Source organism: Ictidomys tridecemlineatus, chromosome 8, assembly GCF_052094955.1.
Source record: "Ictidomys tridecemlineatus isolate mIctTri1 chromosome 8, mIctTri1.hap1, whole genome shotgun sequence".
In the NCBI taxonomy this organism is placed as follows: Eukaryota; Metazoa; Chordata; class Mammalia; order Rodentia; family Sciuridae; genus Ictidomys; species Ictidomys tridecemlineatus.
In genome coordinates, this window is record NC_135484.1 from 873,018 (window position 1) to 891,140 (window position 18,123).

General features: G+C 57.6%; 1 protein-coding gene across 2 annotated transcripts in view; it reads left to right on the plus strand.

Annotated features, from left to right (window-relative positions):
- Nucleotides 1-18,123, plus strand: part of Wdr27 (WD repeat domain 27) — a 199,069-nt gene that overhangs the window by 156,143 nt on the left and 24,803 nt on the right. For both annotated transcript variants that reach the window (XR_005733116.2, XR_013424653.1), the window contains exon 26: nt 12-14,971. The gene's annotated coding sequence lies outside the window, so the exon portion shown is untranslated. The remainder of the gene's footprint in view (nt 1-11; nt 14,972-18,123) is intronic.

Consider the following 18,123-nt stretch of genomic DNA (forward strand, 5'->3'; position numbering starts at 1 on the left):
TCCATTCCTAGCAACTTCAGATCCTGGTTCTTCTTATATGCACATGAAGTATTCGTCAGCAGTTCACTTGGGGAAATAAAGCAAATATTGACCAACTTCAAAGAACTGAAATTACTTGGAGTATGTTTTCTGACCATGGAGAAATTACTCAAAATCGAAAAGAGGAAAGACGACTGGGAAATTCTGAAATATTTTATACAAAAGCAGAAGTGGGTTCTATAGAGTCCACCTTTAAAATAAAAATGTTAAGGAAAAAGTCACATCGTACGGTGTGTAGCTAGACCTGTGTTCAGAGGAAAAGTCATAGCCTCAAAAGAAGGCCTTAGGAAAGGGGACGCTGCAAGCCAGTGCCCGGAGCTTGTCCAGGTGTGTAGGGAAGAGCCGGCACCAGCAGCACCTGAGGCCCGTCCATCTGTGGCTGCTGCACACGGCTGTCTTCCTAGGCGGTGGCAGCAGCCATGAGGATCTCGTCCCGGCAGCTGCTGCTGTGGACCAGGCCCTGCACGGCTCTTGAGGCTGCCCTGGCCACTCATCTATGAGGGTCGGAGCAACTGAAGCACACGGTGATCCAGGGAAATGACCCACAGTCCGAGGGTGTTGGCTCGAGGGGTGTGTCCCAGAGTGTGAGCCGTGTCCACCCACACGTGTGCAGGTGTGTTTGTGGGAACCTCATTGAGAAGAGCCTGCAATCAGCAGCAAGCTGGACGTCCCTCGGCCTCGAAGTAGAGCACTGCACCCCAGCATGGGCCACAGCATGCTGGAGCAGAACTTCTGAGAATCACCTGCTGCAAAGCACGAGGACATAGAGGACAAGCACACAAGACAAGCCTGGTGCTGGGACTCTGGGCCCTGGCCCTTCAGGGCCAGCTGGGCAGCTGACCAAGCAGGCGAAGGCAGCCTGCTGGGATCCAGGTGCTGGGCCTGGGACTGGGAGGACCCAGGATCATGGTCTCTGTGAGTTTCCACGAGAGAGATTTCAGCTACCGAACAAAACCAGACCAGCAAGATTCCCTCGTCCCCTCCCGCCACATGTTACGTGGACGCCCGGCCTTGCCTCATTCCCTGAACACGCAGAGTTGACTCCAGGCTCCCGTGAGGGTGGCATGCTGGGTCAGGGCCCTGTGGTCCTCCCAGCCTGCTCCATTCTCTCCCCTTTGGGCGCCAGGCCTGGCCCAGACCCCTGCTCACCCGCCATGTTCCCCTGCAGCTTCTCGCACTCACATGTAGACCCAGATCTGAAGGCTCCTGCCAGAAGGAAGTGGGACACATGTGAAATATTCCTTTACAGAATGTTGTAAACTGGTGGGTGGAAACACGAGTCTTTAAGTTCTGGTGGTTTATTGTTGGACACAGGCTGGGAGGCCCTGGGGACCCTGGTTGGCCGTGCTCTCCTGCAGGGCTTCTGTGGACTTCCCTCCGCCTCCCTCCGTCCACCAGGATTCTCAGCTTGCTCTCCCTGGCCCACCGCGACTGCAGGGCGCTGCTTCCGAGTCAGACTCTCTGAAATCAGGGCGGTCTCAAGCACAGGAGCAGGAAGGAGAGGGCCGCCTGGGCCGGGAGGCCTGGCCTGTGTCACCCGGCCAGCTTCCTGTCAAGTGGGCTTGGCCAAGCGTGTCCCTGGAAATACAGCTGTGCTTTGAGTGGCCAGAAGGAAACTGAAGAGCACACGGGCGTGGACTTGCAGGCGGCTTCAGGAGTCCCATGAGCTGGGTTTTGGTTGGAAGGAGATGAAACGTGATGCAAACTCACTTCCAGCCCAAGCTCTAGGAGGCCGTTGGTCAGAAGCCTCCAGCCCAAGGCTAAGCCCAGTTGCAGCTGTGCTGGGAGCTGCTGGGGGGCACCGTGCTGGACAGCCAGCTCCCTGCCCACTGACACCTGGCCTGGCAGTCCCCGGGTTCTGCCGTTGCTCCACAGGGAGAAGCGTCAACTAAACCTTTCCTCCTTCCACTGACGTGTGACTCTGGTGAAGAGGGAAACTTTACCTACACATCAGTAGACAGGCACTTAGGCTCACCTGATCACGAGTCCGCCCAGGAATGTGCAGCCCCAAACAGGGCAGGACCCTTCCTTCTCTGTGGCTCGCACAGTCCAAGGAAGCAGATTATCTTCCACTTTGTAGACTCTCCAAAGCCACCCAGGGAGACGTGCTGGGCAGAGAGGGCTTCAGCTGACCACATGGAAAAGCACTCAGAGCCAGATTTGTGGGGGCTGTATTTCAGCAAGTGCTGGGTCTGGCTTTCAGCACAGCGGTCTCAGCAGTGATAGGTGACCTCACGCTCTGCCCAGAGTGCTGTCTCTGGGCCTGCTAGGAGTGACCGGGCTCTTCCAAGTTTTCCCCTTAAAATGGCAGCGATGTGATTTTGTGTTGGCCAAGCAGAATAACAGGGAGCATCTATTTTCCTGCAGGTTCAGCCTTTAATTCAAAGCTTTGTGAGTTTTTTAAGTCAACAAATACCGACTGTGGGTGTAGGTGACGCAGGGGCGTGCCGCGGCCCTCCAGGGGCATGGGCTCCGGAGCAGAGACCCTGGCTTCAGGTTGGCGCTCTAGTCACCACTGGGCCCTGGGAAGCACTTCTGGCTCTCTCAGCACCTGCCCCTCCCGCTGTCGGCCACGCTGTGGGCCTCTTCCTGCCCTGTCGGGTAGAGGACGCAGGGCCCAGGTGGCCCTCGGTCCTGGGCCTGCCCTGCACGTCTTCAACCACCAGCGGCCACCCTCGTGGCTCTGGGCCGGGCTTGGATAAGGAGCCCACGTGGTCATCCACGGGACGGAGAGCCTGCCGGGGCCTGGGAGCCCGCACACACCGGCCGGTGGAGCCAGCATGCAGGCCTGGGCGCAGGCAAGGGCATGTGGCCGGCTGTGAAGCAGGTGTCTGAGCACGTGGCCTCATCACCTGCTTGCAGACCTGCCCCCCCAGCACGTCTCACACGTGTCTCTCGACAAAGTGGGTTTGGTCGCTGGACAGAAGGCGGTTGGTCTCAGTCAGCCCATTGACAGAGTGACACCTGAGTCACCTGCAGTTTCCCAGCAGTCAGAATGGCGGGGCCCCGCCCTCATTTCCCTCTGCTGTTCTGCAGAGCAGAGGAAGCTCCGACCTGGACTCCCTCACCTGGCGGTTCCCTGCACGAGCTCCTCCAGCTGCACCCACTCACCAGCAGATGCCAGACTCCATCCTCACCCACTCCTCCGTGGACGGCCCCCGGGGGGCTCCAGGGCTGGCTGTGTGGGAGGGGCTGCCGTGAGCCTGGTGCCCATGTGGCAGCAGGATGTGCTGAAGTCCTTCAGGATAAATGCCCGGGAGCGGCCGGGGTCCCGGGGCGGTTCCACGCCTCAGCCTGGAGGAGTCTCCACACTGGTTTGCTGTCCACCTGCAACATGCGAGTACCTTTCGCCCCCGTCCACCCAGCAATTGTTACTGCTTTTATTCTTGATGACCGCCCTTCTGAGTGAGTGAGCTGGAACCTCAGTGTTGGTGGGTCTGCATTTCCTGATGGCTAAGAATGTGGGGTGTTTTGTCATGTCTTCGGGGGCCGTTCGTATCCCTCCTTTGAGAAGTGCAAGTCTGCATACCCTGCCTTCTAGGCCTGAAGTTGTGATTTCAGTGTGATTTAATCTGTCAGTGATACCGCCACATGGATTTTTTAAAAAATTCAAGTTGTGGATGGACACAATATCTTCATTTTATTCATATATTTTGGGTGGTGCTGAGTTGGGGCCCAGGGCCTCTCGTATGTGGCACTCCGGCTCCGATGGCAGCCTCCATGTGGAGTTTTATCCGAGTCATTGGGTCTCCATTTCTCGGCCATCTGCTGGGTTGCTGTTCAGTCTCTGTTTATTGAGTGTTCTTTCAGCTTCTGCATTTGTCCTTTTAGTTCATTCCTGAGATCTTCTTTTAGCTCATTAAACACTTTAACAATCAATTTTTATAGGTCTTCCTCTGGGATTTCCCCCCTTCCCGTAGCTGTGGGCCCCTGCTGGGGTTGTGCACTTGGGGGAGCTTTCTTTGCCCACCTCCCCCTGTTTCCAGAGGCCCGGGCCCTGCACCTGTGAGGAGACCCCTGCACCTCCTTAGTGCCCTTTGTTAGGTCGTAGTGCTTTGCTGCTGAGTCCTGTGCTCTGCTGGTTTTCAGCTGTAACGCAGGCTTAGCTTAACCCAGTCCAGCGTCACTCGGCGGCCAGTGCCTCTTGGTCTGCTGCTGCAGGACTGGCGGATGTGACCTGCTCTTGGAGAGCTGCTGCAGCAGCGTGTGGGCTCCTGAGTCAGCACAGTGGCTCCGCACAGCTTCTGCCAGGAGTCCATGTTCAGGAGGGGACCTCAGGGGCTGGCCGCTGCTCTGGGCCGTCCACTGCCCTGTCTTTGAGTAGCTGCAGCCCCAGTCTGCCGGCAACAGAGGCTGTCCCTGCTGAGTGTGGGGAGAGCTCCGCAGCAGAGGGGTCTGCCTGTGAGCTGGAGGGTCCCCGCTGCTCCCCAGCCCCTGTGTGACCCAAACTTAGGAGTGCAGAGGGGGTCTCTGCCCCCGAGTCAGCCTCCCAGCTCAGGGTGAGCGGCTGCAGGTTCAGGCTCGGAGCACTGGGGGCGGCTCATAAAGGGGGACATTCGGGTCCCTTCTGGGGGCAGGGGGAGGCCTTTCAGGAGCTCAGTGCCCTCTCTCCACTGCTCCATGGGCCAGTGTTTCTGGGCATGGTGGCCAGCAGGTGTCTTCACGTCACAGGGGAGGAGACGCCAGGCAGGTCCAGGTCAAGCCGTCCCCCTGCCGTGGCTCCAGACCAACGTGGCTCCAAGCTCAACATGGCTACCTCAGAGCCAGGGAGACCTGGCCCCCGTCAGGGCAGCGCAGGACACAGTGTGAAGACAGAGGCCAGGTCTCTCCGTCCTGCTCCAGGCCCCAGGGACGCCTGCGGGTCCACGTGAAGAGTCCAAGTCTTCAGCCAAAGTGGCCTCAGGTCCCCGGAGAGTGGCCCAGGCCACCGTCATCACCACAACCCACAGGTCAGAGGTATGGTCTGCAGCCAGGCCCGGGTGGGGGAGTGACACTGCATTGTCCACCGTGTGACCTCCAGGGTTGGTGGCTTTCACCTCTAAAGTCAGCCGGCCAGGTAAGATGACCACCAAGGGCTACGTCCTGAGTCTCACGCAGTGGTGACACACTTCACAGAGCAGTCTGGCAGGACGTTTCCCGAATCCTTGGTTACAGTGAGGTGCAGGGCTGCTCAGATTTCCTGGGCCCTATCTGTTTGTTGAAGGGACAGGACCTGTTCGTCGTGGGTTGTGGAATTTCCTTATCACTTGCCCACAGGTGTCTCCTATCAAGTAGACAGGCGCCTGGAGCCCTGTAATCGCCAACTTGAATTGTCAGCTTGATTGGATTAAGAGACTCCGGTGATCAAGCTTCTGGGTTTTCAGTGGGGTGTGCCTGGAGTGTTGGCACGAGGGGCAGCCAACTGAATGGGGACCTGTCTTCAGTGTGGGCACACTGTCCAACAGCCTGAGGCTTGGATGGAATACAAGTTGGAGACCAAGGAGGCAGCCGCGGATGCCAGCTCTCGAGTGGGCTCCCGTTGCTGCTGTGGTCCTCTGAGGACAGACTCTCGCCCTTTACTTTTCCAAAGTGGACTCTGCGGTGTTTCTCCAGGGAGTCTCCAGAACCCTTGGTCTCCGTCTTGGGCACCACCAGTGACCCCTCTTGTTCTGGGGCCTCAGCCTCTTGGACTGTGCAGTTACTGGTTCTCCCAGTTGTCCAGCCTGCAGATGGCCACCGAGGAGTGTCCAGCCTCTGGTTGCATAAGCCAACCTAATAAGTCCCCCTTTATGATACCCTTCCTGTCGATCTGTCCCTCTAGAGAACCCGACGGACACAGCGAGGAGCTGATCCCGCTCCTTCAGGGGTCCTCTCTGCGCTCTGCAGGAGAGTCCACAGGACGTGAGTGGCCTTGGTGATTAAAACGATGATTGAGTGTCGGCACTGCATTTTTGCTTTTATACACGTTACTGTGGCATTTACCAGGTTTAGGCACAAGACAAGGTTGAACTGGAGTCTGCCGTTATTCTGCTTTAAACATCAGGGTCCTTATCAGACAGTTGCAGTTTTCTGCATTCATCCTATTTCCCTCAAAAGGAAAAGACCATGTGACTTAGGCAAAAGTCACTATGGAAGAGAAACACACCTCCCTGTCTTCAAGATGTGGATGACAATCTGGAGTAGTGCTGCAGGCACATATAGAAAGATGCGGCTGCAGCGGCTGCGCGGCTGTCTGGGCAAGTCGCCCCCGCTCCCGAGGCCACGTGAGGAATGTGGCTTTACATCAAAGGGAGGTCTTGCGATCCCAGGAGGCGATATGCCAAGCAGGGTCCTCTCCGGTGGGCGGTGGCACGTAACGCCATCGTGGTGCTTTGTGTCCTGAAGCACATTATCTATGGACCAAGATAAAAATACACACAAAAAGTAGGCGGATTGGCAGAGGAGCCAGCTCTGGACAGGCTTCCCGTTCCCAGGCCCGGTGTCTGCTCAGGACGGTGATTTGGAGGTCGAGAGCATCTGAGAAGCAGTGGAAAGGCGACTGAGGTGGCTTTGGGAGGCCTGTGGGGTGGTGAGGAACGGTGGTGTTTGGGGACAGAACACCCCTGTTGTGGTAAGACATGGGGGCCGGGCCCGGAGGCCCCTACTAGGGCGTGCCCTGTGACCTTCCTCCTTCCCCTGGGCTCCACCTCCTCTGGGTTCCACACCTGGCCTCTGGGGACACTCTACACCCAAACCATAACGGACTTGCCTCTGAAGGCAGCGTGGTGCGGAGAGGGAGACGGGAGGCAGACGGGGCTGCTGAGAGGCTCTGAGGGCCAGTGCGAGGCCGTCCTGCCTGTGGCCACGAGCTACAAGAGCCAGCAGGACCTCGATTCCTGGCCCTCGGCTTCCCCTGTGGCTGCCTCTTAGGATGGGGCCTGTCCCTCTGAGGCGTGCTGTCCCTTGGAGGCTCTCTGTGCCTGCGGTGCATCTGCAGCACAAGTCACCAAGGCCTCAGTGCCAGAGGCGACTGGCCTCGGGGAGCCTAAAGGGGAGTCCTCCAGACCTGGGTGAGGAGAGGCCAGCCATGAGCAGCTGAGAGGCTGGAGCTGGAGGCGGACGTCCCAGGGCAGACTGTCAGAACCCGCTGGTGGCACGCAGGGAGTCCACGCCTCTGGCTGCCTGGTGAAGGCGTCCATCTCCTCCCATCTCCTCACGTCTTGTCCAGTCAGATCGTCTGGAATAGAAGCGCTGATGCACCATGTGCTCCTCAGATGCGGCACGACCCAGAACCTGGAGAGTGGACGGTGCACTGTGGTGTCCAAGGAACAGTGTTCACAGGGTGCAGGACTGCAGGGCAGCGTCAGGTAGCTGAATCCTCTTTCATGGGCAGAGCTGACCAGCGGGGGACCCGTTGAAGCTAACCAGGGTGAAGTGGGCCAAGGACCAGCCACACAGTGCTCGGCTGGACAGCACTGCTGTCGCCCAGGACAAAGCACCGCTAATGAGTTGAGTTGGTTCATCTGAGCCCTCCAGCCTGCGGCAAGCCCACACTCGGGAGCACAGGACCACTGTGAGAGCTCGCGTGCTGCCGCGGAGCAGCCTACCCGCCAGCAGGGAGGCGGGCGCCAGTCCCTCCTCGCACAGCGATGGAACCTACTGCGAGAACTTCAGGAGCATCGGAGCTTGGCGCCCCCGAGAGGGCCGGTCTGTGCCTCGTCCTGAGGACGGAGTGAGGAAGCCTGTTCCCAGGAGGGAGGCGGAGGCTCTGAGCCTGCTCTGAAACCTGCCATAGCCCCGTCAGTGCTCCAGGCTGGTTATGTGGGGAGGGAGGTGCACCTTCCATCACATAGTGGGTGCTGGTCCTCGGCTCCTGAGATGCTGCAGACGGCCGTTGTCCAGGAGGGAGCGTCTCTCTGCAAGAGCAGACTTTTTATTCCGACTGAGCAAGAGTCTCCCTGGAGCTCGTCCCCGAGGCCCGATGTGTCCTCCCTGCTTGGCCTCTCACTTTCTGAAAGCTGCGCTCAGGCCCCGGCTGGCTCCGTAAAAGAGGAAATTGCTGTTCTTTCCATCTGCCCACCCAGACCCCTGGCCCTGGGGGAACCCAGCCTGCATGTTCCAGAGTCCAGGCCCAGCCGTGGGGTGCAGGCTGCAGACTGGCCACGGCCCTGCCGGGAGCTGGGACGCGGCACAGAGCCGCCCACCCACAGGAGCACCTTCTGCAGGAGTCAGTGTCGCCCACTCAGCACAGGCTGAGCCCAAGAGCTGGGGGAAAAGGTGCCCCAGGAGCAGACGGCACGGTTTGTGGGGAGACTGCTGCAAACATCTCGGATGAGAGTCCCCACGCAGAGCCACTTGGAGGTGACCATTTTCCCATTTATTCATACGGATTCCCTGGAAGAGAGGATACACAGGTTTTAGAAAAGAAAAGATTGGAAAGAAGAATAACCTGGAGCTCCTCTCCAGAGCATGTGCCTCCGCCATCTCAGAGCGGCCATGTTCCGGAGGCTCTCTCTGTCCAACTTGCTCTCCTTCAAAGTCACAAGCAATCTGGGTCACTTTGCAGAGAATCCGGGGTTTGAGAAGAGGTGAGCGTGGTGTCTTTGGAAACGAGAGCCACTCACCTTGGCTCTGCTCCCGCTCCTGTGGCTTCAGACGCTGTCAGCAGTGGAGCGCAGTCTCCGTAGCCTGGAGGCTGGAGAGCCGAGGGTGACATTGGGGACTGTGTGCAGCAGCCCCATGTTTCCCAGGAGGAGGCCAAAGCCATGAGAGGACCAGCTGTTCCCAGGTCAGAGAAGGAATCAGGAGCAACTTGGGCTGAAGCTGCAGTCGCCCGACATCCTGTCCAAGCCCCCTTCCAGGTGCAGCTCACACTCTGGAGTAGCAGAGGACCACTCCAACGTGGCACCAGGAAGGGTAGTGTGGATGAGGCTCTACCACGTGCCTCCTGGATGGGGACAGGACCTCACCTCTACTGTGTGTCAAGAGTCATGTGGAGCTGAATTGGGAAGAAGTGGAAATACCAAGGTGGCAGCCGATGGACTGAAATACACGTGCGCTCACACCTCGCGGGCAGGTGAAGAAGGGCCAGCGCTATCTTGCAGGCATTCAGTTAAATAAAGCCTCATGGAAGAGATGCAAAAGAGGGTCTAGAGCAGCAGTATGGGAGCCAGGACCCAATGAAACTGCGGCCACAGCCTCAGACCGATGAGGCACAGATGGACCTGGGTCCTGGTGGATGGACCTGGGTCCTGGTGGATGGACCTGGGGCCTGGTGGATGGACCTGGGGCCTGGTGGATGGACCTGGGGCCTGGCGGATGGATCTGGGGCCTGGCGGATGGATCTGGGGCCTGGTGGATGGATCTGGTGGATGGATTTGGTGGATGGACCTGGGCCTGGTGGATGGACCTGGGGCCTGGTGGATGGACCTGGGGCCTGGCCGATGGACCTGGGGCCTGGTGGATGGACCTGGGCCTGGTGGATGGACCTGGGGCCTGGCCGATGGACCTGGGGCCTGGTGGATGGATCTGGGGGATGGATCCGGGGGATGGACCTGTGGCCTGGTGGATGGATCTGGGGGATGGATCCGGGGGATGGATCTGGGGCCTGGTGGATGGACCTGGGGGATGGACCTGGGGCCTGGTGGATGGATCTGGTGGATGGACCTGGGGCCTGGTGGATGGATCTGGGGGATGGACCTGGGGCCTGGTGGATGGATCTGGGGGATGGACCTGGGGCCTGGTGGATGGATCTGGTGGATGGACCTGGGGCCTGGTGGGTGGATCTGGGGCCTGGCGGATGGACCTGGGGCCTGGTGGATGGATCTGGGGGATGGCCCTGGGGCATGGCCCTGGGGCCTGGTGGATGGACCTGGGGGATGGATCTGGGGGATGGCCCTGGGGCCTGGCAGAGTTAAGGATGAAGGAATTTGAACAACTGATAATAAAGAAGTTTACGGTGTCTTGGTCCCTTGCTCCTGTCTCCACCTCAGTGCTTTTCTGCAGAAACCTGTGTGGTGTGAGGGCACCAAGCTCTGCCCAGGCAGAAATCTTCTGTTAATCGATTGCTCATTTGCATATCCATTGGGACAGGTGCAGGTCCCCCCGGCCACTTGACAGCTGTGCAGTGTGCAGGTGGCCAGTGTGTGTACAGTGTTCCCCAGTTTTCATAGGAGGGGTCACAACAGCCCATGCTCCCCACAAGACGTGTGACCAGACCCCCATGGTCAAGTCCAGGCATAATGAGGACCTCTCATCTCCCCAATCAGCATTTGGTTCCTTGGACTTAGTCACGACTGTGCAACCAGGATGAAATGAGCACCAAACTTCAGCCATGGGAAACAAAACCCAAAACACAAGTAGAAAAACAGCTTGGACCTTCTGTTAACATCCATAGATAGGTAAGAACATAGCATATCCCTGAAACAAGAACAGGGCATTATAGAAAAGGAGTGTCCACAGGATGGAAACACCCATACACGTTCCTGAAGCCCTTGTGGAGGGGGCTGTGTTCTAGCTGGGCATGACTGGCATGTGCCATGTATGCAGACATGTGCATGTACTTCAGGCTCTGATACCTACTGCATGCCTACTAGGATACAAATGCCTAGTTCAGGACATACACACTAACGTGCACATACTCTGTGAAGTTCTTGAAGAGCATCGTTGCTAATACAACTTGAACGGTGACTAGGAAGTAGGAGACTGGCTTGTTTGTTGGAAGCTAATAGTCCTCAAACGTCAAATTAAAATTTGTTTCCCAGTAAGATACCCTCTTATTGCTCACAGGCTCTTCTGTGCTGGGTTAAACTTCTGTATGATGGTTAGAAATTTAAAATGGTACCATTGCTTTAAAAATTATGCCCAGCATGTGGCCTTAATTATCTTTCTGTTCATGAGCATATAATAAACTAGGTAGAAAATAACATGAAAACAAATTTTAAGTATTAAATGTACTATTTATGGAATTAATTGCAAAAGGAAATTGAGAGATGAGGCTGGGGCTGTGGCCAGTGGCAGAGCGCTTGCCTGGCATGTGTGAGGCACTGGGTTCGATCCTCAGCACCACATAGAAATAAACAAAATAGAGGTCCATTGGCAACTAAAAATTATTAAAAAAAGAAAGAAAGAAAGAAAATTGAGAGAAAAGGAAAGAGTTTGGCAAAGTTTCAATTTGAAATTGCTAAAGTCCATGCACTTGACGGCCTGGGAACCATGACACCCTCATGGCCCAGGGTTGTGCACAGATACTTTGATCACTCTTCAGTTGAGTGCACGGGCAGCAGTTTCCTTGGGTTCTACAGACGTTTATAATTAAACACAAACTGTTGGAAAAAAACATTCTGGTCCTGTTGCCAGACATTTTTCTGCCTGGTTTTTAGAGAATGGAAATTTTAAGGAAAATCTGATCCATGTGTTTGGTTAAAAAATTTGAAACATTGGATGACTTGAAAAAATGCCCAGGAGGCTGTCCCCGTCACCCCGTGCCATCCAGCGTTGTCACAGGAGGCTGAAGGGCTGTGGCTCGTTCCCTCGGCCTCCAGGCTCTGAAGGCGGCCTCCACCGAGTCCTTCCCTGCTTGCAGCACCCTCTCGCGGGACAGGAGCCCGCCTGGCCCCTAGCTGGGGGGCAGGATGATGTGGTCACTTCTGTTTCATGAAGCACGTCCAGTCGAGACCCCAGGCTCCCCACAGGAGGGAGTGTGGCAGCATGCTGAGAGCAGGCAGTGGACGAAGACGAATGTGGCTGGACTGCGAGGCTCGCCCCACGCGGCAGGGCCAGGGTTGGCCCTGCGGTCTTCCTCGGGTGGACGCAGGTCTTCTGGCCAGTGCCCTCTCCACTGCCCCGAGGCCCCTGCTTCCTTGGGCCTGGTTCACTTTGGCCTGGTGGAGACCCTCCCTCCGCGGCCTGCGCCTCACGTGGGCCTCTGTTCCGTGATGTCATCACGCAGGACAGATCTGATCAAGCCTGCCTCGTGGAGGAGGGTCTGGTCAGTTTTGATCTTGTGAAGATCTTGGAGAGCGTTCTGCTCCTTCGCATGTGTGGATGAACCTGAAGGCTGGACAAGGTCTCCAGGGAGACTCAGGGGGCGAGCGCCAGGGCCTGGCCCAGCTTCAGAGACTGCAGACTCGTCCACGGCTTGAGGAAGGACAGGGAGGCCTGGGGGCCCTCTTCCACCAGCCACCTGGAGAAGGGCAGGGACATGAGCTGTGAGAGAGGGGGACGGGGAGTCCTGGGCGCATCTGCCAGAGGAGGACTGGGGGCTGTGGGCCTCGCAGCCCAGGGGCCTGGCTCGTACCAGAAGAATCTCATCAGAGAGAGGCGGAGCGCTGGCATCCGCCGGGAGGCCGAGGTGGAGCCTGCGGCTGTGTTCCCCGAGGGGACTCCACGGGGAGTCCTGAACACAGGGCCAGGGCAGTGTGGGGCCCGCGCGGGCACTGAGGTAAGGGTGCCCACCACGCAGCGGGGGTCCCAGGCGGGCCCTGACCCACAGCTCTGGGGGGACGGAGGTGGGTGGGGAGAAGAGCTCCCGCGGTCTGGTGCACCAGCAGGAGGGAGAGAGGCTCTGTCCTGTGGAGGCCAGGGGCGAAGGCCAGGCCGAGAGTGAGGCCTGGATGCCTCACTCAGACGCCAGGACGGACCTGGGGGCTTGGGTTGCAGTCTGGAGGGAACCTGCCCGTGTGCTCTGATTTTTCTGCAGAAGTGCCAGCTGCCCGCGTTCAGACTCACCTGGAGCTGAGCACTCTCCAAGAGGAGGGCGGGAAAATCAGGAAAAACCTGGGTTGGCCCGGGACGAGTGGCAGGTCCTCGGTTCTGCGGGCATCGCTGGTGAGGCGTGGCCCAGGCAGCTGTGGGAGCACCTCGCCCTCCCTGGTCCTTGTGGCTGGGCAGGCGCTGGTGTCCAGGCTGCTGTCCAGCACTCTGTGGGTGCGCATAGCATTTGAGAGCAGCTTTAGGAAAGCAGGCAGCCTCTGTGATGTGGGGGGTCTCGTCCGGGCAGCTGAAGGCCTCAGGGGGAAGCAGAGGAGGAATTCTGCCTGAATCCCCAGCCCTGAGGCTCGGGGCTGCAGGAGCAGCCCTTCCTACCTCTCTAGACTACCCTGCAGGCTGCCAGCCCCCCAGTGCCGAGCCGGCTGCCTCAACAGCCCCCGTCCACGGCACCGTCCCCTGCCCGTGGTGGGGGATGGAGAGCGTGCGGGAGCTGGTGCAGGCAGGGCTGTAGGCAGGCAGGAGCTGGCGGAGGGTAGCCACACTGGCGACTCTTAGCCAGGGCTGCCTGGGGGCGGGGAGCCTGGGGCCCTCGAGGATCCGCTGCGCCAGGAGGACAGGGCTGGGATGCACGGCCCAGGGATGCTGCAGTCCTCCAGGAGCTGGTGGGAGCCACAGGAGAGGGGAAGACGCTGACAAGAGCTGAGCATCGGAGGAGGACGTGGGACAGGGGTCGCCAGACGTGGTGAGGTGCGGCTGCCCAGCCCCGGGTGGCGGGTGGTGCACTGTGGAAGAGACGCGTCTTCACGGGAAGGAGAGCGGCAGGGGCTTGCCACCAGGTGAGTGACTCAGTGGAGGCAGAGGCACAGAGGGACACAGCTGGAATGTGCACGTCCTGCTCTCCAGAAAGCACCCAGGAGCCAGGGTGTCGGCAGGAGCAGCACCCAACAGCTTCCAGGGAGGGAGTGAGGAGAAACCCCGACCCGAGACGCGTGCAGGGCCAGGACGGATGGCCCACACGTCCGTTTGCTGAAGCATGACGTGCTAAGGAAGCGCCCTCTGTGTGGCCGGGAGCAGAGGGTGAGGGACGGTGTGTGTCTGACATTCAGCAAGATCCTTCAAGGTCACCGTGAGAACTCCTTTTCCAAACAGCTTCCCTGGCCCAAGCTACTGGTGAAAAGAAGAAAAGGACGGGGAGATCTTGAGTGGAGTCCGTGCAGTGCCCAGAGGCCGTGCCGGGCCGCCAAGACCCTTCCCGTGTGTGCTCTGCTGGGCTGCTGCAGACGAGCCTGGCCACGGCTTGGGACTGCACAGTGAGCCCTCAGTTGCTCCGTCCGCCCTGGAATGTGGGCTGTGACCACAGCGAGACTTTTAGTAAAGTCCACTGTCTGTTCCGATTCTCATCACCAGAACTTGAAGTCATTCCTTTTGCAAGAAATCAATAGCAGAGGAGTGTGCTCTGAGGTTGGAGAGAGGAGGAGCTGCTCCGAGGCCAGGCTGTCCCAGCTCTGAGGGTGGGGGCTGGGGGATGACTCCCCACAGCAGGAATGTCACAGGAGGCCCTGCCCGCGCTCCTGGCCGGGGGCGCGGGTGTTTATGCCAGGCCGAGAGGTCGACTTGAACTCCTGTCCTCTGCTGCGCGAGCCTTGTGAGACCTGCATAAATCATCACCCAAGAATGGCCCCCGGGCTGGAGACGCCTGCCAGCCAGGACCAGGAGCACGGGCCCTTCTGCAGGCGGGGTCACGCTTCAGTTCCCTCCACCTCCACCCCACAAGCGCCGGAAGCTCAGACTTTCCCCCACGACCTTGTAGACCAAGAGTGAAACAAATGGAGAAAATGAAATGAAAAGGGCATTTCCGACTTCTTCCTCGCCTCTCTGCCAGGTCAAAGGTGACTACCGCCTTCTCAGATTGTCTGACAGATATCTTCATGGCCTTCGGGGAGCAGAAATATCTTCAAATGAAAAGCCACTAAAACAATGAAAGGGGTAAATAGGTCTTCAGCAAAACCTAGAACGTCCTCCACCAGAGACCACCTCGACAGAGAAAGAGGCGGATCTCACTGCATCCAGAGTGCGGGGGCAGGGGGTTAGAGGCAGTCACCCAGCTGAGGCTGAGCGCTGACCCCCACGGCTGGCAGAGGCGCCAGTGAGGTGGCCAGGAGCCTCGGTTTCCAGGAAAACGCAAGTCGAAGCCTCATGAGGTCTAAGTCTAAAGCCTGGAAGTATCTGTGCAGACCCGGCGAGACCCTCAGCTGTGCACAAGGTAGGCCAGCCATCGGGGGACGTTCCCCACGCCTATCCACAGTGTCCCGAGGTTCCACGCCCTGTGTGCCTAGGGGAGGGGACAGCCTGCTCCTCAGAGGACCTCAGCCAGGGACCTCCTCAGTGGCTTCGCTCATGAAGGCCCTGAGAGGCCGTGGGGACCGGTGATGAGAGGCGCACGAGTCACACGTCACCCTGAGTGGAGAGGTGTCCTGGTGCGGCTACCTTGACGTCCAAGTCTGGCTCGTGCCACCTGCGTGCTGTTCTCCCGTACACTCACTTCCCTTAGGAGTACATGACCGAGTGATCTCTGGGTGGGTAGCGTTCTGTGTGTGTCTGTACCACGTCTCCTTGGCCCACTCCTCTGAAGTCACTGATGGTGGCAGGATCCACTGGTAAGTGTGGTCCTAGTGCTTCCTCATAGCTCCATGCTCTCAGTGAGGGGACCGAGGATGGAGGAGCCTGTAGTTTGCACCCAGGACAAACAGCAGCAGGGGAGTTTACACATGGTGCCATCTCAGATCGGGCCATCAGGAAGCCTGGAAACGGTCCTGGCCACCAGCCCTGCTGCTGGCAGGTTTGGGCACTGGTATTAAGCTGGAATCGCACCACACATGGCCATTTCCTGTTTCTGGATCTCACTGCAAGTCTCCACAGGGAGTCGTAGGAGACAGGAGAGACACGTTCTGCAGTGTTACCTGGTTTGGTGAACATGCACTGGTTCTGAAAGCCGACCTTCACTTAGCAACCCAGGCAGCACCCTGCTTGGCACCAGTTAGCAGGTGCCCAAGGGTGGGCTCTGAGGGGTGAGCTTTACATACCAGCAGAAAACACACACCCTGCCCCTGGTGCTCAGCTCTGGGCCCCGAGCCTGGGGCATTTTTCTCAAAGGCTCCTTGTTCGACCTGGGGTGGCTCCCCAAAGCACACTTCCTGCTTTTTTCCACCCACTTCTCAGAGCACAGGCTGGACCAACTGTTGGCCAGAGATCCTGGCTAGTGCTGGGGTTGCTAGAATCCAGGATGCACCCACCTCCTTATGCATAAAGAGCTCTTTCCTCCAGCCAGAGTGGCCTCCTCAGTGCAGACACACCAAGACAGGACGTGGTCATCTCTGACATTCCCAAGGAGGGTGCTGATTCAGGCCAAGGGAAAACTTAATGTTGGGGACAGTTTCTGTGGCCAAAGCTCTAGTCAGAGAGGCACAGCCTGTTCAGCCTGGACCCGACTCAAAACCCAGACCTGCTTCACCAAGGTTGCCATTAGTCGTTCCCTGAGCATGTCCTCTTTTCTGTCCATCTTACCAGCTTTCCTTCTGTGTGGCTGGAGTGCCTCGTGTATGCATAGGAAATCTATAGATTATTTGTGTTCCAGGGTGACAGTTGTCTGCAACAACATTACCAGTGGACTGGACAGCACCCTGGAGGAGGCTCAGTGTGGCCCTGGGACTCTAGCAAGTGCTGGTCTCCACCCACATCACTACCCCATGGCCCTGTCTCTCATCTGATGTGTGGCTTGTAGGCTTCTGTATTTATCTGTCATAAGAGATGATGGGAAACTGAGCCAAGGGCCCATGTCCCCATCCCTGTGCCTGGAGCACTCTAGAAGGACTGAGAAAGGAAGGAAGGCACTCTGCTGGTCACCTCTCTTACACACACTGTCTCCAGAGCCATGTCCAGCTGCACTAGGATTCCCAGGACTAGGCAACCAGACTTCAGGAGCAATACTCCTAGTGCTCTGGGAAGATTACATCGGTAATATTTACCACATGGTGTCCCTGTACTGCAGCCTTGAAGATGCCTCTGGCTCAGGAAACCAAGGACCAGGAGGTGCAGGGACTTGTCAGTTCCAAAGCAGTCAACACAGACCTGGAGAGTTTCAGACTCAGAGAGCTAGGGAGCTGGAGAGCTGAAAGTTGGAGAGTTGGAGAGCTGGAGTCCTGCCTGGAGAGCTGGAGAGATGGCAGCTGCAGAGATGATGGGAAACTGGGTGGAAAGGTGGAGAGGTAGAGAACTGGAGAGCTGGAGAGTTAGAGAGCTTGAGATCTGGAGAGCTGGAGAGTTGGAGAGCAGGAGAGCTGGAGATTTGGAGAGCTCGAGATCTGGAGAGCTGGATACCTGGACAGTTGGAGAGCTGGAGAACAAGAGATCTGAAGACCTGGAGATTTGGAGAATTGGAGAGTTACAGAACTGCACAGTTGCAGAGCTGGACTGTTGGACAGCTGTAGAGTTGGAGAGCTGGAGAGCAGGAGATCTGGAGAGCAGGAGAGTAGGAGAGCTGGAGAGCAGGAGAATTGGAGAGCTGAAAGCTGGAGATCTGGAGAGAAGGAGAGATAGAGAGCTGCAGAGGTGGATATTTGGAGAGTTGCAGACTTGGAGAGTGGAGGTCTGGTCAGTTGGAGAGCTAGAGAAGAAAAGAGTCGAAGAGGTGGTGAATTGGAGAGCTGGAGAGCAGAAGAGTTGGAGAGCTGGAGGGCTGGATAGGTGGAGAACTGGAGAGCTGTAGAAAGGAGAGCTGGAGAGTTGGAGAGCTAGAGTTGGAGACCAGGAGAGTTGGAGACCTGGAGAGCAAGAGAGGGCTGGAGAGTTAGAGAGCTGTATAGCTGGAGTGTGGGAGAGCTATAGAGTTGTAAAGCTGTAAAACACATGACCTGGAGAGTTGGAGAGGAGAGCTGGACAATTGGAGAGCTGAAGAGCTGGAGAGCATGAGAGGTGGAGACTTTAGAGAAGGAGAGCTGGAGAGGTTGGAGAGCAGGAGAGCTGAGATCTGGATCACTGGACAGCTGGACAGTTGGAGAGCTAGAGATTTGGCCATTTGGAGAGCTGGAGAGATGGAGAATTGCACAGTTGAACAGCTGGAGAGCTGAATTTTGAAGTGCTGGACAGTTGAAAAGTGGGAGAGCTGGAGAGTTGGACAGTTGGAGAGTGGAAGAGCTGGAGAGCAGAACAGTTGGAGAGCTGCAGAGTTATAGAGCTGGAGAGTTGGACAGTTGGAAAGTAGAAGAGCTGGAGAGCAAGACAGTTGGAGAGCTGGAGTGTTGGAGATCTGGAGAGCAGGAGAGGTGTAGAGAGTTGGAGAGCTAGAGAGCTGCAGAACTGTAAGTGGAGAGCTGGAGAGCTAGAGATCTTGAGAATTGGACAGTTATAGAGTGGAAG